The following is a 25632-nucleotide window of genomic DNA, read 5'->3' as shown; positions in this document are numbered from 1 at the left end:
TGTTTTCTTAGAGTAAAACTAAGTTATCTAAACAAATTCTCATTATTGGTGCTAACTTTACATTAAGAACCCATCCCCTTCTCATCCTATTATAAAGCATCTAGTTTTGCCTGTTAGCATCCCATTTGTACTATACAGTAACTCACAAGTTGCCTGAAACACATGGGACATTAACAAATCCTAATTGGTTGAGTAATATGAGCAGACAGCGTGTACAGTATTAAACCACTTCTGAACCACCTATTTTCTGTATGCAAATCAGACAGAAACAAATGTTTGGCCCCAGCTGGGCAAAATGTCCCATTTAGAATTCTTTTCCTCTTCTTTGTTCTTTGATGTTCTGCAAATGAGCTTTAGAACTCTGCTCTTCACACAATTCAATTTTACAGGCCCATTATCTGAGATATAATGTGGAGGTTAAATATATCAGGGCAGCCATTATGTGAAAATAATTAACAGTAATGAATAATGCACTAATTCCACTGATGAGAGATGGTTATATGTGTAATGAAGTGTTGGGGCAGCCCTGACAAATGAAATTAAAATATTTAAACACTGTTTTATGATATTACTTTTCTCATATAATTTCCTTTACCTACAATGAGCCACTTCGATTATCGTCATTATCTTGACAGCTCTGAAGGATGAAATAGTGCAGGTTAATGTGACAGCGATTAGTCAGAGAGAAAATCCATCACATAAAGCAGAACATAGTGAGGGAGAAAGGCCCTCTATACTTCCCTGTTTCAAACATGAAAAGAATGATACCATCAACATCACTTCAATATTAAATGGATAGAATTATCTTGTCATTCCTTTACAGCCTCTGAAGAACTACTTATTTGTACCTGCAAAGGAAAGGTCAGCCCTTCTTAATCATCCATAAAAACATGTTGATGGATTCCTTATATCAATAACAGTGACAGAAACAGAGACAGGAAGCAAGCTAGGAAATTTAAAAGAAAAGTGCTCTAAATTTTACATTGAAATCCTTGCTGGTTTATATTTTTTAAGTCAAACAGAATACAAAAGCATACTTCATTTAAAAATGCAAATGAATGTGCACAGATCCTAATTAAAATGGGACATATTATGTATGCTCTAAGAAAATTGCTCTGTTTAAAGAACAAAGTCACAGGATAATTTGTGGGTATTTTTTGCCTCATTTTTGTATTACTAGATGAGGGTGAAGACACAGGCCAATTTTTTTTTTCAAATCTGGATGCTAAAAGTTAGGCTCCTAAAGCCAGCTACTTTAAATTACAGTGGCCTGGTGTTTAGAAGTATGAAGCATCCTCACATTTCATGGAAGTCAGTGTGAATGCCAGCTGCTCAGTGCCTTTGCCAATCAACTTCAGTCATATCATTGTGGCTTGAATTTAGAATAAAAATCTGATTTGAGTGAAAAAGCGGGACTGCAACCATGTCTTGAATGCCTAGCATTACACTGGGGCGGTGCAGAGGCGTAGTGACTCAGAAGGTGTTCAGGAAAGCACTTTGCCTCAGGTAGGTGCAATGCATACACCAGCACTGTTGGGGAGGACAGCTACTGCTGGTGTTGGGAGAGGCAGGGCCACGAACTACTTCTCCCACCTTGTCCACCCTCATATTTGGCAGGATAAGACCAGTCCTAGCACCTAGACTGCAACTGTGGCAGTCCCTTATGCAGGCCCACAAACAGAGATGTTCTTTGCATCCATCCTCCACCTACCCTCGGCATTTTAAAATGGCAGCTACCTTTGGAATCAATAACAAAGAAATCAATAGTTCTGAGTAGGCTCCTCCCTTCTCTGGATACATATACATCATGGCAAATTCTGTCCTCACACCTATTCCTTTTCACTGCACATCTGAATGTTGGTTTGGCTGTGGGCGGGGGAGGTTAACGCATTTACAATTGCTGTTTTTGTCAGTTTTTCACTTTTACTATTTTTATTCAGCATGGAAGACTCTTGATTCTATTGTTTACTGTAATTTTCTGGCTCCCATGGAGATAAAAACCCAGTACAGGAGATGGTATATTAAGACTAAAAGGCTACAAGAGCTTGGCACAAAGCAGAATTCCTTACTTTCACAGGGTATGTCTACACTAGCCCTGTAGTTCGAACTAGGGAGGCTAATGTAGGCATTCAAAGTTGCAAATGAAGCCCAGGATTTAAATATCCTGGGCTTTATTTGCATCTTCCCATCCGGTCGCCATTTTGAAATTTCACTAGTCCAGACTAACTGCCTGTGGCTATACGTGGCAGGGAGCCAGTAGTTCTAATTAAAGCCCTAATTTGAACTACCTGTTATTCCTCCTGCAAGGAGGTTTAAGTCTGGGAGTTAGTCCAGACTAGTGAAATTTCAAAATGGCGACCTGATGGGAAGATGCAAATAAAGCCCGGGATATTTAAATCCCGGGCTGCATTTGCAACTTTGAATACCTACATTAGCATCCCTAGTTTGAACTAGGGGGCTAGTGTAGACATACCCACAGCTATTTGATTGGCTTTTCTGTGATGCTCATTACAATAACCCCCAACAGGACTGTATTTATCCTCACAACCTCCCTGCAATGTGGGGAAGTCACATTTGCTTTACAAATGAGAAAAGTGAGGCTCATTGACATTAAGTGACTTGCCCAAGATTATATAGGAAGTCTGTGAAAGAGAGGGGAGCATAACCCAGATCTACTGATCAGAGTCAGTGTTTTAGCTATCTTCCTCTCTATCGAGTACCATAGCTCAAGTGTCCAGAATACCACTCATTGGCTATTATCCATCATCTGAAGACATGTCACTCTTGATTTTAATAAATCATAAATGGCTTTCTATGCAGAAGAGTGCTCTCATTTGTTTTAGGTTCCAGAAACAAACTTGTGTTTTCCCTCCAATTCCAGGGCCACTCTAGAAAAAAAATAGCAGCACATGCAGAATATTGTAGCTGAATTTCTAACATCATGTAGCATGGTGAACCTTGTTTTTTTAACCTAGAGCATAGAGGGAGGCTCTGTCATCCTGAACTAGAAAGTTGAGGTTTAACTACTGGTAAAATGTAGAACTAATTACTTTTTGTGATATACAGCTATTCGAGACAATCTGCTAGGTCTTTTACTGAGCAATTGAATCAGAGGAAGAGGGGAGATCTAAAAGATGGGGAAGCCATAACTCCACTTCTCTCTGCTCCTGGTTAAAAACAACATCAAAAAGTTTAAAAACTGAAAGAAGTGTGAGTAGATGGGAGAAGAATGTCACTGTCTGTTGGGTCTGATTTTCATTCACATTGAGTAGCATCCTTTTCTACTAGCAGTCCCACTGAATTGAGTTGGGCTCTTCAGAGAATAGGGTTCTCCACTCATCATGAAAGAATATGGCAAAATTTGACCCTCTGGGAAAATGGCATCACTGCAGCACCACTGTGTATAATGCTTCTATCTTTTATATGTTACTAGTGTATAATACGGTCTTATGCTTTTAGAAATTTAGAAGATGAATGTGCATATGCACCCTCTTCCTACAACTTATGTGCAAACTAGTCCTGACATAAGGAATCCTTTAGCTAATATGCTTTTAAAAACTCATTAAACTAGCAGGAGTTCTTTCATTTTGTTAGCTTTAAAAAATACAGTTGACTTCATTTATCTGACAATGAAGTGCCTCTATAATAAATCTAACATTAAAAAATCATTTCCGGCAAATTACTCCAATAAAATCAATGGAGGTCAGGCTCAGCTGAAGAAACAAATAAATTACATGCTATTGATAGACTAGATGGGCTAAATCGTCATTTAGAAAGGCTAAGAGGGATAAACGAAACTAATGTAAGGAGGGGGTTTATACAACCAAAATGAGAGAAAAGCAAAAGTTTAAGCTGACAGCTTCCATCCATAGGATTCCCTTGACTCAGTCCCTGTGTAAAAAAAGCAGTTATTCTATCTCTCAGTAGCATACTGATGTGTGCTCTGGATCTGTCAATATTGAATTGCTCCAATGTTGGCTTTCTGATCTTTTTACCTTTCCTATATTGAAGCCTCCAAACAGAATTTCTGGTAATAGAAAATGAAGAATAGATAGAATTGAACCATCCCACTCCTTGGTTTTCATCCAGGTTAAAAGCGGTTTGACCCCATTCAAACTTTTCAATATCTGCAACTATTGAAGAAATATAGAGCTTGTCATTCACTGGTGGGATTTGCCACCCTTTGATAACAGAATAACAGCTTTACAGTTAAACTATTCTAACAAGATTATATTTGTTTAGTTAAAAAAAATCTATCACTTTTCCTGTAAGAAGCCTAAAAAGTGGCATTATCCAGGGGTATTTCAACTCTAGCTATATAATCCAGTGGCTGAGTCTCCAATATCTCAGTTTTTAAAATATATAGGTTATGTATTGACTCTTTTTGCTTTCCATTTCTCTATGCGGGGAACAGAGGAAGTATTGGATTATCCATGTGTTCTTGTAGGGTGCAACTGTCCATTTAAGCGTCTTGAAAGTTGGATGTTTTTGTGCCCAATAATATGAACGTTCACTTAGAATTCAAACCACAAAGTACTGAGCCTGCCTGTGATGTTCACAGGATGTGAACTCATGCTGACTCTAATTGGAGCGGCAGACACAATGTATCTTATTTTTTAGAATAAAGCTCTTTGACAAGCTTGTTCCTTTTTAAATTAGGGGGAATCACAAATGCCCAGATTCTCTAGGTATTGAGGCACTTAAATCCTTCTACCTTTGAGCATCAGCTACAAATATCAGTATTAATCCTTAACTTTAAGTCTCACAATAATTCTATGGTGGGCAATGCAAAACCATTTTGCAGAGAAGCAAGTAATGTGAGTTACCTCTAAGATGTGCGCACCAAGTAATCCTGAATATAATGGTTGGAGCTTAGAGAGCCACAAAATGGGTGGTTTCAGCTCCCTAATCCTGGGGTACATTCTAGGCCAGACCTGACATACCTAGTCCTAGGCTGCTTAATCTGTGGTGGCTGGTAATGGCCTCCAAAGAGCCATCTGAATGCTGAAGCATGGCAGCACTCTGGTCATATCCCTGACATAACTAGCCATTAATACACACCATATGCTGGGGCTACAGGGAGAGGGCATGGTGTACACGCTACAACAGCTCTGTGCTTCACAAGACTCTCCACCATGGAGGGAATTCCTCACAGGGAAGTTACAGCCAATTTTTGGTCACTTTGCATGGCTGGAATAGCCCAAAATGGCCAAAGCCAGCTAGAAGATCTGTCCCATTGACTTTGCATGTTAGCAAACCCTTCGTGGAATCACATGGCCAATTGTTGAATTGTCTTGGGATTCCTTTTGTTTTAAATTATTGAAACAGAGAAGGGTTATGATGATGATCCTCTAACAGTTATATACCAATCTTTCTTCATTCCTTGCGAATTCGATGGAAAGGTGCATTTTTTTTCTCATAGAACACCATTAATGCATGGCTATATCCTGAAGTCCCATATCATTAGATAACTCAGCCTCAACTGACGGACGTCTGCTGTAAGTTTGAAACATGATGTTATATTCATTGATATTTACAAAAAGCCTGTACTAAAACTATAGTTACATTTTCCTTCTAATCCTCAGCTGAATTAAAATTTGTATGAGAGCGAGCTTTAAAATATGCTTTCTAAATCTAATGTGATCTGTGTCAGGACAATAGGTGTTGTAGCAGAAGTTATTAGATCATTGAGAAAGCTACTTCCTTTTGAGCTAATGACTTTGACTGGACTCGGCAGCTTCCAAGTACCTAAAAGGCTGTTATAAGAAGGAGGGAGAAAAACTGTTCTTAACATCTGTTGATAGGACAAGAAGCAATGGGCTTAAATTGCAGCAAGGGAAGTTTAGGTTGGATATTAGGAAAAACTTCCTATCAGGGTGGTTAAACACTGGAATAAATTGCCTAAGGAGATTGGGGAATCTCCATCACTGGAGATTTAAGAGCAGGTTAGACAAACATCTCTCAGGGATTCTCTAGATGGTGCTTGGTCCTGCCATGAGGGAGGGAACTGGATTTGATGATCTCTCGAGGTTCCTTCCAGTTCTGGTATTCTATAAGACCCAAGATACTGAATAAGGTTGTGGTCTCACATCAGATCTGCAAGTACAGACACCTGTACCCATGTGAAACCCAGTTGGTCTAAATGGAGAGAGATAGTGATACTGACGTCCTTTCTAAAGCACTTGGAGAGCTGTAGATGAAAAATGCTATAAAAGAGCTAGCTATTATTGTATTATTTATGATGTTTGTATTATTATTGTTGTTGTTTTATATTATTATTATTGGTAGTAGTAGTAGTAGTAATAACATAATAATAATAAAATAATGATAAAATAATGATAATAAATGGGATTCTGTATCAGCAGCAGTCCCCAGTATAGGACCTGACTTCACACAAAAATTAATTACAAATAATTTCATCATTTCTATCATCAGCTACAAAAATCTTCTTGTCCCGCCCTTGTTTCCATCACAGGATGATACAACCGTTCTTGCGCAAAAACTTGCTGGCTTTCTACACTGCACGCACGTTCTTGCGCAAGTAAATTTACAGTATAGCGTCATAAAACAGAGCTGCTTCCAGAAGAGTTATTCCTCTCCCCATGAGGAATAAGCCCTCTTCCGCAAGAGCTCTTCCACAAGAGGGCAGTGTAGATAGGCAACATGAATTTCTTGCGCTAGAAGCCCCTATGGTTAAAACGGCCATCAGAGCTTTCTTGTGCAAGAGAGAGTCCACACTGCCATGGATGCTCTTGTGCAAAGGCACATGGCAATGTGGACACGCTCTTGTGGAAGATTTTTTGCACAAGAACTCTTCTTCTTGCGCAAGAAGCCTTGAGTGTAGACGTAACCCCAAAGTATTTTGTCCAGTGCTTTATTTAGTTGAGTTTCAAACTGTATCACATCTGAAAATGTTTCATTATTATCAGATTCTTTCTTATATTCTGCCTATATTTCCCGTTTCTTAACTTCATCCCATTATTCTTAGCTATGCCCACTTGGGCCACCGTAAATCATTTAATCTCTTTAGAGCCCTGATTTTGCATCCCTTTTAGTTGTGACTCAGTGGTCAACATACCAGATCCCCAGCAGGTGTAAAACAGTATAGTTCTATTGAAGTAAATGAAGTTAGTTCCATTGATCCCAATGGAGGAACTGGCAAAAAGGGCTATATCCTTCAAATATTTTCTTATTCCTCCCTTATTGATTTCAATGCAGTTAGTTTTCTTTCCCTCACTTTCAACAAGTAACTACAAAATACCATCAGTACATCTTTGTCCCCAATGACTGACAAAGGATTTGATTCAGAACCCACATAAGTCAATGGAAAAAATCCCACTGACCTCAAAAAGCTTGGGCTAAGGCCCTTAGTTGGTCTATGTGTATGATATTGCTTTACCCTTTTCCTCCATTATATTTCTAAATGTATCATTTATACAGTGCTCTCAGGACAGAAGGTATCTGAGGCATAATTTAAAGATGTCAAGGGTAATTAGCAAATAAAAATTAGAGCTGTGAAAACTTAAGAAAAGTCAACTTTCGAGGCAAGTGGCTAGTTGAAAATAAATTCACACAATTTATAAGCCTAAGGAGGCTTATACTATTTCACTATAGACAATGGGAAAGGTAAAAGTAGTTTCTCCTTCTTAAGTTAGGCCAACAAGTGTTATGTTAATAAAATGAAGCACATTTAGAATCAAAGCAAAGAAAAACTGAAGGGCCTGATATTAGTCTTCATTTACACAAGCAACTGGCTGTGTCAGGGATAGGAAATGTCATAGAGGTATTTAAAACAAGGCGATTCTCCAAGCTAGCAAACCTCCCTGAGCAGCTAGGACAGCTTAATTGTTATAGGTATTGGACAAGGTTTATCACTAGCTCATGGCTTTTCTGGCAAGGATGCCAGAACATTTTAACTCACAGAATTGTACCTCAAACACCTTCACCATATTTCCTCCTGAGCTTTCCAGACGTTGTTTGAGTCAGAAGCCATATGGCAAAATAAAAGTCAGGTAGGGTCAAACTCTAAGGCCCGTTTATATTAAGGTCCTTATCACTGCACAAAGCATATTTTATATTGGGAAGCCACCATTTTTCTTCAGTGGAGGTATGGTGGCTGAACTATTGACAGAGATACTTAACACCAGGGTCCCTTGTAAACTGAACAATTTGGCAGCCACCCAAGAGAGATTCAAATGTTGACCAGCTAATTAGCAGACCATCCTCAGCTGGCAGCATGTATTGCTACTGGTGGTGCACATCACCACATATCTTGGTACACATAACAACATTTATTCCACGCATAGATAGAAAAAAATTAGTGCAATGCCAGTCAAGCATAAAAAGAGGAAATGAACTGGCCTGAAAATCCAATATAATAAAGTCTAAGATGACAGTCAGTCAAGCTGAGGGAGGAATATCTTTCTCTCTTCCCCCCAATCCAATTTTTGACCAGTTCCAGTGAACAAACTGAATATGAAAAAGACAGTTCCAACTCCCAAGACTGATTAAGGGCGAATCTACATTGCACCTGTAGCTCGAAATAAGCTACGCAATTTGAGCAATGCAAATTGCGTATCTTATTTTGAGTGTATTTCAAAATAGCTTATTTCTAAATTTGGCACTATGTAAAAGAATAGCGATACTGTTATTTCAAAAGCTATTTTGAAATAATGGGCTTGTTTAAAAAACACAGAGTAGCTATTTCAGGATACCTCCAGTATCCCAAAATTGCTCCACTGTCTAGGCACACCCAAGGTGAATATGAAATGTCAGAAAACAGCTCTAAAACAAATGAGGAGAGGCAAAGCATACAGGAAATTTTCATATTTGTATCATAAGTAGCCACCTCAACACGCCTAGCAAGCCAAGCAACCGCTTCCCATTCAAAACTTTCCTCGAGATTTACTACTGCCTTACTGATCTCAAAAGTCACATTTTTCAAAAATATTTATGGGCATCAATAAGATGTGCACTCAATTATCACTTTACCTCCTATGCATAGATCCTCAAAGGTATTTAGGTTCCTCACTTCTCCCGCCTCCTCCCTCTCCCCCTCCAATGGTTTACTCAGACTCACCATATCATGGCAAATTAGATGGTCAACTCCCTGAGGCAGAGACTTTCTTTTTCTGTTGTGTTATAGCTTGTTAATGCTGTAAAAATAGTAGATAGCAATAAGGTGATGAAGAAAATGCCTTAATCCAGTTGTATTTATTCCATTTGTACACAATTAAAAGTCCTTTTCTTTGAAACGGTCTTCAGCAATCAAATCTTTAGGGGGAAGGCTCTATTTTTACTCTTGCTCCTAGTACTGTACAATTACAATTATTTGACAAAACATAGCCCTGAAAGTGCACACATCTCCGCTGAGTGCCCCTTTCACATTTTATTTCAGCCCCTCCAGTTTAAATTAACCTAGATTACTTTATAGAATGAATTGTTCTATAGTTCAGGGTCACATGTAACATGAGATGATGTAGGTCAGGGCTGGACAAAATATGAACTGTGGGCTGAATCCAGCCCGTCAATCTTCTGGATCCGTCTCGTGAAAGCCTCACCTGGCTTTCTGCCTGCCCCGCCCTCTCCACCCCCACCCCACCCCCACCTCCCGCTCAGCACTCAGGAAAGCTGACTGCAGGGCCATGTGTGTGTCTGAATATTGAGAGCCTGGAGGGAGGGGAGACAGGCTTCTCATGCTGTCCCCACCCCCAGTAGCTCCCATTGGCAAGTTTCCAGTCAATATCAGCTGCCTGATTGCAGCACAGGCAGCATGTTAAGTGCCCCTGCTCCCTCATCCCCCCAGGGCTTACAGCGTTCAATTCAGAGCAGTAAACATGGCCCCTACAGCTCCCCTGAGCATATACAGTTGCTAGAAGGCAGGGATCCTGGCTAAGGAACCTTCTGGAATACTGACTGGGAGCCAGGTAAGGTCTCTCAGCCAGAGCCTATCTCTGGCACCCCTGCCTCTCCCTCCTCCAACCCTCTGCCCTCCTACCCCATGTAACCCAAGCTTTCTGCACCCCTGCTCCAGCCCCCATACACCTTTCCAGACACTGCATCCCCTCCTACACCCCTTCTCAGGTCACAATCCCCTCTCAGACCTTGCACCCCAATTTGCTGTCCCTGGTACAACCCAAATCCCTGCACCCCCAGCCCCAAATCACAGCCTCATCCCAGTCTTTGCACTCCCTCCTCCTACACCCCTCCCATAAGCCAGAATCCTCTCCTGCACCCGTATTCCTCCTAGACCCTGCACCCAATCCCCTGTCCCAGGTCACAACCCAAATCCTTGCACCCCTACCCCAGGTCACACTCTCCTACCACACTCTGCACCCCTCCTCATCCCAGTCTGTTGCCCCAGGTCACGATCTTCTCCTTCACCCAAACTCCCTCCCAGATCCCACACCCCAGTTCTTTACCCCAAGCTCCCTTCTGCACCCAACCTCCATCCCAGACTCCTGCACCTCCTCCATTAATATAATGGAAGAGAGCAGCCCTCAACCAGTTACTAAATTCTTGGAGTGGCCCCCTATCAAAAATTATTCCTCATCCTAATGTAGGTGCTCACGCGATCTTCACTGTGTGGTTGTACCATCGGGCTTTCTAGTAGCTGGTATTCATGAGAGGCTCCCATGCATCTCTGTGGACAGAATTATGATTTTTGACCCCCAACACTTGTGCTCTGTGCATGACTTTCAAGGTGATATTTCTACAGCTGTGTGATTTGATTCAATTAATGGTTGTACTTTATTAGACCTTTTTATTATTATTATTATTATTATTATATGGGACAGAGCATACTTGGCATCTATTTTTGTCTTTTAAGGTGAACAAAATAATAAACCCCCTGAGTGGTAGTATACGTTTCCCTGCTGTGTCAAGAAATTTTCTGGTATTTATTGTAGGTGCTGCAGCTTTCTAGCAATCCTGATATTAACAACTTTCAATTAACAGCAACACGTTGTTGGAAGCCAGTTCTGTCCCACTGACTGCAATGGGAATGGCATTTGATTATTGGCAGCAGGCATGCCGCTAAGTGACAACTTGTTTTGGAAGTAAAACACTTCAGGCAGCAGATTTGCAGGACTGCAGCCTGGCAAGGAAGTGCTAGGATGTGCTAAGCACTAGCTGTAAGCAGGGAGAGGCACCATGCACCTCCCAGGGTTTCATTCCCTGGCTGCAGCCCCTCAAATCTGTCTTCCATGTATTGGCAAGCTTCAGGTAATACCAACACTTTGCTGGAAACAAAAGGTTGCTCATAGGTGAAATCCATTGTATTTGTAGTAGAGTAGCAACCAGAAGCTCTAACCAAGATCTGAGCCTCGCTGGGTCAGCCACTGGTCAAAAAAATAGTAGGAGAGGGTCCTGCCCTGAGAAGCTAACCATCTAAATGAACAAGAGAAACCCAGGCGGAGAGTAAGTCTTATAATAATCCCAATGTTAGAGATGAAGAAGTGAGGGACAGAGCTGGTAAAAAAAAAAAGGCAGAAAAATGAAGTTTTGGAGATATATTGAAAATTGAAATATTTCAGTTGTGTCAGTGCTGCTGCAGTGTTTTGTGGGTTTTCTAATTTGGGTGCCTCTTTCTCTGTGTCTGCTTTGTAGGAGGGATTCCCTTAGATGACCCCTCCTCTGATGCACCATAAGCCTCCCTCTTTGTGGGGAGGAGGCTGTGCTGAAGAATTCTGACTGGGGAGCCCAGCCCATGGAGCAGGCGAGACAATGAGGCATATGAACTACAACTCCCATGAGGTAGCAGGATTCAATTCAAATGAAAATATTTCTGTTTTCCACAAAAAATAGACATTTTTAGTTTAAAAAAAAAGTCATGTAATCAAACCCCAATTTTCTAGTAAGTAACAGCTTTGACCAGCCTTATAGATTAAGTGACTTTCCCCAAATCATACACTTTCAAGATGCTGGCAGAGCTGGAAATTAAACCCAGATCTCTTCACTCTAGTTCAGGGGTAGGCAAATATCAGCCCATGGGCCAGATCTGACTTCCCAGGGATAGCCCCTGATGTGCTACCACCACTATATTTACTGACGTCTCTGCAGATGTGGGCAATTGCAGCTTCTGTTTGCCTTGGATCCCTGTTCCCAGCCAATGGGAGCTGTGGGAAGCAGTGTCCTGATCCACGCTGTTTCCTGCAGTTCCCTTTGGCTGGGAACAGTGATCTGTGGCCAACAGGACTTGCAATCGCCCATGCCAAATATAGTTGTGGGGGCCCACTAAGGGCTAACCTTGATGAACTGCTGCTGTTTTATTGCCTACCTCTGTCCTAGTTACACTGCTTCCCCACAAGACCATGCATCCTCTTGTGTATTATCTAGCTCACACACAACTATGCTGTTGGTTTCCCAGTGCTCAAGACATGTTTGTTTCTTAGTTCATTTTACAGTGTTTATATTGTGCACTTTTATATAGTCCATGTTAAATTGGGCATATAAATTGTGCATTGTAAATTATATGATTGTTTTTGTTAAGATGCCCCAAAGCAATTTCACATAGGCACTCATAGGTTTAAAGCAGCTATTAATATTTTAAAAGGTAAGTTATTGTTATTTTAACCCTTGTGGCAGGTGAAGTTGGAAGCAACAAGGGCCGGGCTCACTACCTACAAGTTCCTTTTAACACTACAAAACAGAACAAGTTCAAGGTCCCACCCTGTAATCTGGAAAAACCTAGCACCAACCTTATGTGCCGGTAAGAGGCAATACTTTCCCACTCACAAGCACCGACCCTATGTATGACAAACAACATCTGTTAATACAAGTAAAAGCTTTAACCTTGGAAAATACAATCACTGGATGGAAAAACATTTGATCACAAGCAACACACCCAGCCCTGAGCATGCTGGGCAGTATCCTTTGCCTCAGCTTCTCACCTGGCAGTAAGAAAGTCTGATAAACAAGTGTTCCTTTAATATGCTATGCTCCTCTCCCTTCACTGCATCCTACTCACAGTTTCTGTCCTTGGTCAGCAAAGTCCCAGACTTCAGAGGTGCAATGACATGAGCTCACAGGGATATGGCCTCCCTACCTGCTACTCAGTGAACACATTTCAGCTGAGGATGACCCCAAATGGGCACACTAAGCACAGTTCTCCCACTATAAGGATAACAACATTCACACTAAACTGATTTGTAACCCAACATCAGCCAAAATTGACCACTTTGGCAATACAGCACTGTCTACTGAATACCTAGGCAGAATAGGTGTGTTCATAGAATCATAGAACACACTTGAGAGGTCATCAAGTCCAGTCCCCTGCTCTCATGGCAGGACTAAGCACAGTCTAGACCATCTCCGATAGATGTCAATCTAACTTGCTCGGAAATATCTCCAGAGAGATCATTATCACTGGAGACATTATCATTATTTGATCATTATCAAATATCATTCCACAATCTCCCTAGGAAATTTATTTCTGTGTTTAACCACCCTGACAGGAAGTTTTTCCTAATGTCCAACCTAAACCTCCCTTCCTGCAGTTTCAGCCCATTGCTTCTTGTCCTATCCTCAGAGGCCAAGGAGAACAAAGGAGTCCTCCTTGTGACACCTTTTTAGATACTTGAAAATCGCTATCATCCCCTTTCAGTCTTCTCCTTTCCAAACAAGCCCAATTCTTTCAGTCTTCCCTCATAGGTCATGTTCTCTAGACCTTTAATCATTCTTGTTGCTCTTCTCTGGACCTTCTCCAATTTCTCCACATCTTTCTTAAAATGTGGTGCCCAGGTCTAGACACAATACTTCAATTGAGGCCTAATCAGAGCAGAGTAGAGTGAATCATAGAATCATAGAATCATAGAATAATAGGACTGGAAGGGACCTCGAGAGGTCATCGAGTCCAGCCCCCCGCCCTCAAGGCAGGATCAAGCTCCGTCTACACCATCCCTGACAGATGTCTATCTAACCTGTTCTTAAATAAACTTCTCGTATCTTGCTCACAACATTCCTGTTAATGCATCCCAGAATCATGTTTGCTTTTTTTGCAACACTGTCACACTGTTGGCTCATATTTAGCTTGTGGTCCACTATGAGCCCTAGATCCCTTTCTGCAGTACTCCTTCCTAGACAGTCGCTTCCCATTCTCTAAATGTGAAACTTATTGTTCCTTCCTAAGTGGAGTACTTTTCATTTGTCTCTATTAAACTTCATCCTGTTTACCTCAGACCATTTCTCCAGTTTGTCCAGATAATTTTGAATTATGACCCTGTCCTCCAAAGCACTTCCAAGCCCTCCCCTTTATATAAATATAGTCTGGTCTTCATCACTAGATGTCAGGGAACATGCATTCAGACCCTACTTACATTACGTCTGTAGGAATTGACCAAGTTACGCTGGTCAGGGGAAGAGGTATATGTCTGATGTGCTGGTCAGTTCAATTTCAGGTATTAGGCATATTAGGTAGGGCATATTAAAAACAACTAGAATTTGGAGAAAGAAATAGTCCAAGCAAAGGAGTCTGGTCTGGATAATGCTGATTATTAAGAGTAATGCTGTATAACATTTATTCTATTTGGCAACAGCACTGAAGTGCCCACAGTTACTCCATAGCTATGTAAGGAGTGGAAGGCTTTAAAAAGACAATCCTGAGATATTGGAAGATCTCACCAAATTTAGTGATTGGGAAACAAAATGGCAAATGAAATTTAATGTGGATAAGTGTAAAGTAATGCACATCGGGGAAAATAACCCCAACTATACGTACAGTATGATGGGGGCTAATTTGGCTATGACAAATCAGGAAAGAGATCTTGGAGTTATCATGGACAGTTCTCTGAAAACTTCCACACAGTGTGCAGTGGCGGTCAAAAAGGCAAATAGGATGCTAGGAATTATTAAGAAAGGGATAGAAAATAAGACAAAGAATATCTTACTGCCCCTGTATAAAACTATGGTACGCCCACATCTGGAATACTGTGTACAGATGTGGTCTCCTCACCTCAAAAAAGATATTTTGGCCTTGGAAAGGGTTCAGAAAAGGGCAACTAAAATGATTAGGGGTTTGGAATGGGTCCCATATGAGGAGAGGTTAAAGCAACTGGGACTTTTCAGTTTAGAAAAGAGGAGACTGAGGGGGGATATGATAGCGGTATATAAAATCATGAGTGGTGTGGAGAGGGCGGATAAGGAAAAGTTATGTATTAGATCCCATAATAGAAGAACTAGAGGACACCAAATGAAATTAATTAAAGTTCTTCTTCACACAGCATGTAGTCAACCTGTGGAACTCCTTGCCAGAGGAGGCTGTGAAGGCTAGGACAATAACAGAGTTTAAAGAGAAGCTAGATAATTTCATGGAGATTAGGTCCATAAAAGGCTATTAACCAGCGGATAGAATTGGTATCCCTGGCCTCTGTTTGTCAGAGGCTGGAGAGGGATGGCAGGAGACAAATCACTTGATCATTGTCTTCGGTCCACCCTCTCTGAGGCACCTGGTGCTGGCCACTGTCGGCAGACAGGATACTGGGCTAGATGGACATTTGGTCTGACCCAGTACGGCCGTTCTTGTGTTCTTTCTCCATGCAGCAGGCCAGGAAGCAGCCAACCTCCTTCCCCTTCAGGTGCAAATATCATGCTGGCTTGTGGTCTGCTGTGGTCATTGCAGGAATTTTCCCCTTGCCTCTGTATTGATTTTGTTGGAGTGGAGTCAAGGAGGACTGAGTAGAAAGTGGTTAGGCCATACATTGAAACTAATTTTGTAAGTGTGGGGCAGGTGTCCAGTGCAGGGGCTCCATAGGGAAGACATCCAGTGGTCAGAAAAATGGCCTGGTAAGGGATTGTAAAAGGAGGGTCTGGCTGAAGAAACAGGTCTGAGGTTCCTATGGTACAGCAGGGAGACAACCCCCACCCCCTTTGCATTGCTCACCTTAACCCTTCCATAGGGGGGAGGGGAGGTTTCAGGGCTCCTATAATCGGTATGGCAGGGAGCCACCCTGCCTTCCTTCTTATGGTCCATCTTAACACTTCTATGTGTGTGTGGTAGGTAGGTGGTAAGGTCAAAGTCCATAGGTTCATGGAAAATGAAGGACTGATGGAAGTCCTGGATAGTTATTTTAATGAACATGGATTTGCCTGCACTATACACTTTTTCGTACTGGGTAGTCCCAGCTATCCCAATAATAAAGTTGCAGTCTGATTAAAGTCATATCAAGTGTCTCGTGCCTTCTTCCAGTATAGCTGGACAAAAACACTTTGCTCTGTCCAAATGAGTGAAGAGTTCAGCTTCACCTCCTATTTCAGCACAAAGGGAGAAAACCTTCAATGTGTTAGGTCAGGTTGCAATCACATAATTTCTTTTTGATATCACTGAATTCTCTCCTACTTCTCTGAAATTTCAAGACTGCATTTTGCAGAAAAATATGTATACTGCTTCAGAAAGGGCTAGAGTCATTCATCCCACCTGTAGAATTCCAACAATGAAATATAATGGTGAAAAGAAAGGAATGAGTGAATGACTTATCTTCCATCTGTGTATTTTAGAAATGTACGTCTTTCTGTCCATCTGTGAGTCTGTCTGTTCAAGAACGTCTTCTAAATGGTAAGAGCTAGGACCACCACATTTGGTATGCAGCTTCTTCTTATCGTAACTTAAAGCAAGGTCAGAGTTTGGTTTTGCTAGGAAAATGTGATATGCCTGGAATCCAACTGTTTTCCATAACATGAGAAAAGAAGGAGCTGATAGAAGGACAGTCATACTGCAGAGTGACCAACTGGGGGCAACAAGTGTGGGGATCAGCTACACTGCAGAGTGACCACAGGGGGGTGGCTGTACCAGGAATAAAGTAGCCTGCTGGTTTTGGGGCTATTCATGTTGATGGTCACCAACAATGGATAAATTTCTCCCCTGCCCAAACCCCTTCCTCTACCAAACTCGGTCACAGCACTGGATGGAGGAGAGCTCCACCAGCCACCGGCCCAACCACCCTGACCCCCCCAAGGACCACTCCCAGGGCCAAGGAGCACAGGCCTTGTCCCCTAAAGAGATGCTGTGGAGCCAGGAACCATGGCCTGGCCCCAGTTCCCCCAACCATAAGGAGATGCTGGAAACATGGCCAACCTCCCCATAAGGAGACATGAGGGGGGCAGGAATCATGACCCAGTCCAGGCCTCTTCATGATGAGAAGCCAGGAACCATGGCCTGGCCCTGTCCCTCCTGTGAGGAGCGACTAGGGGGCTGGGAACTGGAGTCCAGCTTCATCCCCTGTGAGGAGATGCCAGAGGGTGGGCAGGCTGGCTGCCAGAAAGCCCCTCGGCAGCTGGGGAGGACTGAGAAGTGCAGCCCAGCTTTGGAGGAGCCAAGGGAACACAACCTTGGCTCACCAAAGAACCTGCCGCTAGAGCAGTGCCACTCTCACTGCCACAGGTGGCCCTAGTAAGCCCCTCGAACCTCCCAGCCCCCTGCCCTGAGCCCCTTGGATTGAGCACTCCTGCCCTGAATCCCTTCCCTGAGTCCCGCACCTCCCATCCCCTAGCCCTGAGCTTCCCCCCCCATCCAATTCCTGGCCCCCCATCCCTTGCCCTGACTCATGTACCCCTCTGCCCCGATCACCCCACACATCTCCCACCCCCTGCCCTGAGCTACTAGCCTGAGTCCTGCACCTTCCACCATCTGCTCTGAGCCCCCCAACATCTCCCAGTCCCTTACCCTGACTGCTGCATCCCCATCCCCTACCTTAAACCCCCATAAGAACCCATGGCAAATCCTTTAGTTGCAAATCATTTAAATGATTAATTTAACCTTTGCATCTGTTTAAACAATGCTCTCAAACATATCACAAATATCCATGAATGTGTTAATTATTCAGTAATATTTGAGGATCTTATTTTAGGAATACGACTAGCTAATCACAATGAAATGTATTGTTTACACAGGTTGCTGAAATAGGTATCAGGCTATTCTCAGAATGAGTGAATGTATGTTTTAAAAAGTCCCATCCTGCAAAAGATCGGGCAATGGAAAGTCAAAATGAGTCGAGAGCATTCAGCATTTAAGGATGTGAGCAGCTCTGCGCGAGAGAGGCTGCTAAGAAAAAATCAGATATGAACACTCATGGAAAGTGAATTTAACTTTCATTTTTCAAAAGGATTCATAGATATGGGTTTAGTCACCTTCTGAGATCACTCATGATAACTCAACTTGATCACACAAATGTACATGGATAAGAAATAGAAAACTAGATGCACCTATGACCAATATAAATTAGTTCAACATTTGGAATCAATATCCACAGTATATTCTTTACCAGTAATCTCTAAAAGCCAGATATCAGAACTGGATGATAGGGGTGTGATTGCTAGGTAACTGGCCCATTCTGTTCATTCCCTCAGAAGCATCTGGCATTGGCCACTGTTGGAAGACTGGATAGGTAACAAGATGGACCATTTGTCTAATCCACGATAGGTCACTGTGGATGCATCTACATTTGTGGCGCTAGCTCAAAACAAGCTACGCAATTTGAGCTATGCAAGTTGTGTAGCTTATTTTGAAATAGTCCGTTTCGACAAATCCCTTAATCCTCATGAATGAGGTTTAGTGGGATGTCAGAATAAGCGTCCCATTATTTTGATTGTTTTTTGAAATAATGGGCATTCTGTAAAGATGTGGAAAATGCTATTTTGGGTTACCAGATGTGTCCCAAAATATCGCCCACTGTCTAGAAGTACCCTGGGTTCTCTCATTCATAGATACACTTTTTTCTGTCTAAGTCTACAATATCTTCTAAACTAAGTATGTGTTGTCTCCTTGACTATGGAAATTACTCAGTTATCAGTATTCTGGGATCTGTTCAGTGTTATCAGTTACAATCATTTTATTGATTTTCTCTTATGAAGTCCCAGCTCCTGGAGTCATGTGATTATATGAGACTTGTGGCTTCCATTTTTAAAAATAAGTTCTTCGCATTTATGATTGCAGAGAAAAACATGAGAACATTGTCCTTGATGTGTAAAAGTCATTAGGCAAAGAAGAAGAAATTAAGTAAAAAAAATAAAAATGTATTTAAGATATTGTGACTCTTAAAAAGAATCTCAAGATTGGGGGGGCTTGATTCAGGATTTTGGCATACTTGAGGTTGTCAACACCATCAGTACATGATATTAAAATTTAGCACACTCTATACTTCCAAATTCCCCTAAAAAGGGTCACAGTTGAAGAGACTAATTATCACAATTTTCCAACCAGTGGTATCTGGGAAGAACAAAATAATGAAATATCTCAGGGTATGTCTACACTACCCCCCTAGTTCGAACTAGGGGGGGTAATGTAGTCATATGGAGTTGCAAATGAAGCCCAGGATTTGAATTTCCCGGGCTTCATTTGCATAAAGCCAGCCGGCGCCATTTTTTAAATGCCGGCTAGTTCGGACCCCGTGCCGCGCGGCTACACGCGGCACGGACTAGCTAGTTCGGATTAGGCTTCCTATCCGAACTAGCTGTACTAGTGGAACGAGGTGTACAACTAGTTCAGATTAGGAAGCCTAATCCGAACTAGCTAGTCTGTGCCGCGCGGCTGCACGCGGCACGGGGTCCGAACTAGACGGCATTTAAAAATGGCGCCGGCCGGCTTTATGCAAATGAAGCCCGAGAAATTCAAATCCCGGGCTTCATTTGCAACTCCGTATGACTACATTACCCCCCCTAGTTCGAACTAGGGGGGTAGTGTAGACATATCCTCAGAGACCACCAAAGTGGGGCAAACACCAAATTTAGAATAACAATTGTATATTGATTTCCCTCTGCTTGATCTGCTGTTAAATGCTTAATATAATCTGATCAAAAAGACTTTGTCTCTCATTTCTTTCAGGTGGACAACATTAAGAGTTGATGGTGAGATGTCTTAAACTGAGGCCAAAATATTCATCTCTGCTCCCACATTTTTCATTAGAATCTCTAGTGGTTGCAATCTTTGGTTTCCTTATGCAGCATTATTCTTAGACTTAACCTTCATTGTCAATACATTATGCACATTTGGGATGTCTATGATGGTAACTGCTGTGTAATGTAATTCACATCCACAGAAGCATACAAGATATGCACAGTTAGACAATGAACAATCATAAGCCAAAAGAAAGTTAGTCAAATGTAAAAAGTTGATTATTTCCTGCCTTTAGTCATATATCATAATAATTATTAACACCACCATTCCAACTCCCAACATACATGAGTACTTGAAATTATGAACCACAATCCACTGGTAAGATTTTAATGTCACTTTATGTAATTCTTAAGGAAAATGACCCCCAAGTCTCCTATTGTGGTGGCTCTTCCTGTTTGTATTACATCAATAGCTTTGCTATAACATAACACCCCCCCCCCAAATTAGAAATCTTCCTCTGAAGTAATTAATAGGCTTATTTCACCCCAAAATCAGTAAGCTACACAAAGCTGTACTACAGGCAGAATTAAAAAGAAGGCAGGATATTATGAAGCACAGAATATTATTGATCCTTCCCCCCAACATTTATGTACATAACTTATACTGCAGCTAATTAGTATTACTAAATACAATAGTTTCCTTGAAGGAGGAGGCATTTGTAACCAAGAAGTGGAAGAGGAGTCATGTGAACAGAAGGATAGCTGTGGGTATGTCTACACTGCATTTTTTTTTCAGAACAGCCGTTTTTCTGAAAAAACTTCACTTACATCCACACTGCAATCGTGTTATTTTGAGGGGGAAAAAAAATCACAAGAACAGAGGGGTTTTTCCAGCATTGGTAAACCTCTTTCTTCGAGGAAGAAGCCTTTTTCTGAAAGAACTGTTTTGGAAAAAGGCATGTGTGGATGGGGAAGAGGGAGTTCTTTCGGAAGAAGAGGGAAAAGGAAAAAGCACAGGTGTCCTGGTGGCCACTCTGTCCATAGTAATCACAGCTTAAATACGTGATAGTGTCCATTCAGTGTGGACACTATCTTTTGAAAAGCAGATCACTTTTTCAACGTGCTTTTGCTGTGTAGACGCTCTCTTTTGGAAGAAGTTTTTTCAGAAGATCTTTTCTGGAAAAGCTTCTTCTGAAAAAAGCCTGCAGTCTAGATGTAGCCTGTGACATCTAAAGGCAGACCTATTTCAACATAACCTACGCTGGAATAGAACAATAATCTCACATGGATGCAGTACAGACAGCGACAACACATCAAAATCTATGCACTCAGCGATCCTTTCTAACTATAAGGCTTATTATATTTTTTTATCAAAGATGATTCCATGAGCAGCGAAGCTGGGGATCGCTTCTCATAAGTAAATGTGACTTTTCATTAGAACAGCCCTATTCTGTTTTCACCACTTAAATATCATGAAGTCTGGAACGCCACAAACCTCTCCATAGTATTACCTTGATTAAGGCACAAAACGTTAAAAGCAAATTACTGTGAAAGTATGAAACAATTTGCCCTTAATGTTTCAGTCATATCTGTAAAAAATATGACTTAAATATAGTTTTATTAATAATACATATTTTAATTAAACGGCTGGAGGTGCATCTGGCAGGAAAAATTGAATCTTCACTGGATTTCACATACTTGTATGATTCATGGGCAGTAAATATGCAAAGCTTTGTGCCCATAAGGCAATCAAACTGCAACGCGGATATGCATGTTTTTATCTAAAAGAACGAAGTCTAGTAAGAGCAGAAATAATACAAATAAAAAAGACTGCAAAAGCAAAAATACTCCTAACTAATGATTATGTTTTAACAGGCACTATCCCGTTTTGATATAAAATCATCATTCCTGCTACAATTATATGCCCTTGAACACGTATTTATTATTTCTTCCATTATTGTCATTACATAAGGCTCTCCTGCATGTGCACACATGTATAGAAGTCATATCACAAACATGAGCAATAAAACTGTAGGATAAGAATTATCATGCTAAAGTAGCAGAGCTTGAAATGCTTTCACTGCAAACTGTTTGGTAGCTGCACTGTACTAAAATTTGCTGATTTGCTAACAGTTTTCTTCTCATTTGCATTAAGATTGTTTTTAAAAGTCTAACTCCGTATGCCTAGGTTTGCTTATCTTTTCTTCCCCCATTGCACCTTACTTCATCAACCATTCGGCTCAGTTGTTTTCAATCACAATGACACTGTGCACATCAACAGCACCTGTCATACAACCATGTCAAATGACAAAAGCAAACAGTAATCAATTAAGCTTTGCAACACCCAGTTTTCAATAACTGCATAGCACTCAAATGCAGCCTTGTCAAGGGTGGAGTACAACAAACAGTGTAACACACAGAAATACCATAAAGTTGTACAGAACATGTTGTTGAAAAGGATACTGCATCCTGCTGAAAGTACTTGTTATTGATTATTTTTTCAGTAGCTTCTAGGGGGCAGTGTTGGATCAGGATTCAGTGGTTACAGGCACTGCACAAACAGAATCAAAAGGTAGTCCCTGCCCCCAAAGCGTTTACAATTTAGTAGTTTTAGTTCAGAAAATGGAATTACCTACAGGACCAAGATACCCCTACTCTTTAAAATATGGGCATGGGATCTTTAATAACTTCAAGTGGTTAAAACTTTTTATTTTAAGTCCACTTTAAAATATATAACCATAAATTTGCCTTCTGCTCTTGGTGCTAAGGGTGTGATTCCCCCATGCACTGTAGAGCAGAATTTTACCCAAGCACTTGTCTTTGGGACACCCATTAGTCCAGTTCTGTCGTGTTACACTTTTACAACAACACTGAAGTCAACAAAATGTACCATTTCTTTAATCTAAAGAAGGTAGGAATTTAAATAATTGGCAATACCATTAAAATAGTATATGGAATGTGATTGTCGTAAAGGATCCCATTACAAAATGTGATACACTTTTCTAAGTCATCTCCTGAACTTATTAGTAAGCTTATGATTCCTGTTTATACAATACTACATATGACACAGTATGCCAAAAATGCACGTTTCAATCCCACAATAACTGTGTGTCTGGAAGGGCCACACTACTACATTATTTCCTGTATAAAGTATTTTGTAAACATTTTCAAATTAAGAATATTAAAAAGAAATTGTATTATAAGTACTGTATGAAGGTATAAATGTAGTTCCTTTTCATCAAATAAAATTGTGCTTACATCTGGGAGGTACCAATTGTGGGATTACTCCATAGCCATTATATCCACGTTGTTTTGATTTTTAAGAGCATTGATCTGTGCTAGAAAGTTGTTTCCATCACTATCTAAGCATCTTGTGGTGAAGCAACTATATGTTGGAAATTGTAAAATTTCAGGGGCACACTGTGTCAGGTTCTCTTGGAAATGTATATGGAATGAAAACATCAGGATCTTGATCCTACATCCCATGCACCCCCCATCTGATCTGAAGAGCAGGTAGAGCTTTGTAATCCTGGAGCAATATTATAACGTTTGAGGGATATCCTGCATTGTCATTGCATCCTGCATGGGTGAGCAGATGTAACAAACTGTATTTTTCTTCCTCCTTCAGTAGATTTTGCTAATATGGAAAAGGATGAGATATGTCACTCTCCTTTTTAGTATGTACTGTGGCAAAGCTCCGACCATGCCCTGGAGCTTTGCCATTTGCCAAAAGCTTACTAAGCCATTCTTACCATTGGTAATGTTAAAGGATTGGAGTGAAGCCCCTCTGTAATCCTGGCCTCCCTTTCCAGGAGCAGACTTTTCAGTGGTGTAGGGAGTGATGGTGGGAACTCAGGCCCGCCTATTTCTCTGGGTTCCAGCCCAGGGACTTTAGGTGGTGGCAACTGACAGGGTTTTTCCTCTAGTCCCAAGACAGCAGCCTATCCCCTGGGCCACTTACCCAAACACTCCTCCAGTACCTTCTCCCTGGAACCTGAGTGAAATCTTTCCTGCTTCAGTACACACTTTCCTTTCTCAGCAACACACTTCCTCCTTTCAGTCCTTCACTCTTCTCCTTCAACTTCCCTTACCTAACGGGACACCTTTTAAAGTAAGCCAGCAGGCCTTAATTGGCTGCAGGTGCTTCCCACAAGCTCTTAATTAGCCTCTGGTGCCTGCATGCCTTGATTATGTGACAGCAGTCTCTGGCATTTTATTCTGGGAAGAGAAAAGCATTCACACAGCTCCCAGTATGTCTATCATCCACCAAACTACTGTAGTCAGCTGCCCTGAGTCTGTCTCAGTACTGAGTGTACATTCTTTGAAAGTTGTTTTTATTAAACTCTGACACCAAACTCGTTGTGGATGGAAGTAGGTTCATTTTCTCATTCAAACAAAGAGAAAGTTCCTGAAAAAAACTCCATATTGTTTTTTAGACTCTTGAGTTTGTTTGAACTTACTTTGCAGGTACGTCTAGATTCTGCTGGATATAACCTCGCCCACTTCGTCTCTCTAAAGTTTGTGAATATCTGAATCAGAGATATGAGAGATTTGATTCTAAAGAGCCATGGACCAACTGTGTTTTGGAATTGGAGGCAGTTCATTGCAACACCTGTCTTCCTGATTATACTGTGTGCTAGACAGGTACAAACACAGGAATTGTGTTAGACAGGCACAAACACAGGTCAATGAAAACAGAAATGGGAAACCTAAATCTGCCTCATCTCCAGGAGAATCTCACAAGAACAGAATGGATTAAACTGTGAACTTTCCATTTCCCTGAGGATTCTCTGATATTTTTGCAGGCCAGAAGGCTGGACAGATAGGTGGTCTCCACGGGAGCAAGGAAATGACCAATTCTGTCAAATTAAAAATTATTTCTCTAACTCTTCAGTTTGGCAGGTGGGTCTTGAAAGCAGCTCAGGAGCTGTTCTTTTCAAGGGACAGAAGCCTCTCTCTTCTGGGAAGATCAATAGGTCAAACTAAAGATGCAGATAGTCTGTTTCTCTCTCCTACTTTAATGTTTAGGAGCTTCATAGGAAAAAGAAGCCCCTTTCACCAACTCCAAGGTCATTAAGGTGCTCCAGTGCCAAGTAGGGTACATTTTCCAGTTGGTGATCAGCCAAACGATTTGTCAAGAGTTGTCATATTAATGCAATTCCTGTTGATACCGCAAGAGCTGTGCATGCTGACTAAGGGCCGAATAGAACATATGGAATAATAATATATATTGGGGTAGATAGAATAGAAATAGCCCTATGGTATGTTTAAAAATTGCTGGGAAATGTATCCATTGACTTCTAAAATAATGAATCAGTCTAAGATTGGGGTTCAAAAAAAGGATTCAAAAAGCTAGATAGATTCATAGAAGTTAGGTCCATCAATGGCTATTAGCCATGATGGGTAGGAATGGTATCCCTAGCCTCTGTTTCTCTGGAGGTGGGTGACAGGGGAGGGATCACATGAGGATTACCTGTTGTGTTCCCTCCTGCTGGTCTAGATGGACCATTGGTCTGACCCAGTATGGTCATTCTTATGTTTTTAAGATTGTCTTAAAAGCAACAGCCTATATTCAGCTCTGATAAAAGTCCACTCATGAGGGGAATTTGGCCCTTTGTTTACATTTTAAATTCTACTTTGAATTATTTCATTAAAAGGAAGTGGAAAATGTCGTTCCCTTTGTTTACACATTGTGATACCCTAAACTCATGCTGAATTCTGTGAATAGTTGTAGCGCTGATAATACTTTATCCAATATTGGATTTTATGTTCTATGATCTTTGACCCACCCTCTTTACATTACCAAAA

This window comes from Pelodiscus sinensis, chromosome 1 (genome assembly GCF_052426305.1).
Source record: "Pelodiscus sinensis isolate ZL-2025 chromosome 1, ASM5242630v1, whole genome shotgun sequence".
Taxonomy (NCBI): Eukaryota; Metazoa; Chordata; order Testudines; family Trionychidae; genus Pelodiscus; species Pelodiscus sinensis.
The sequence above is the reverse complement of the archived record's forward strand: the minus strand, read 5'-3'. Positions refer to the sequence as shown.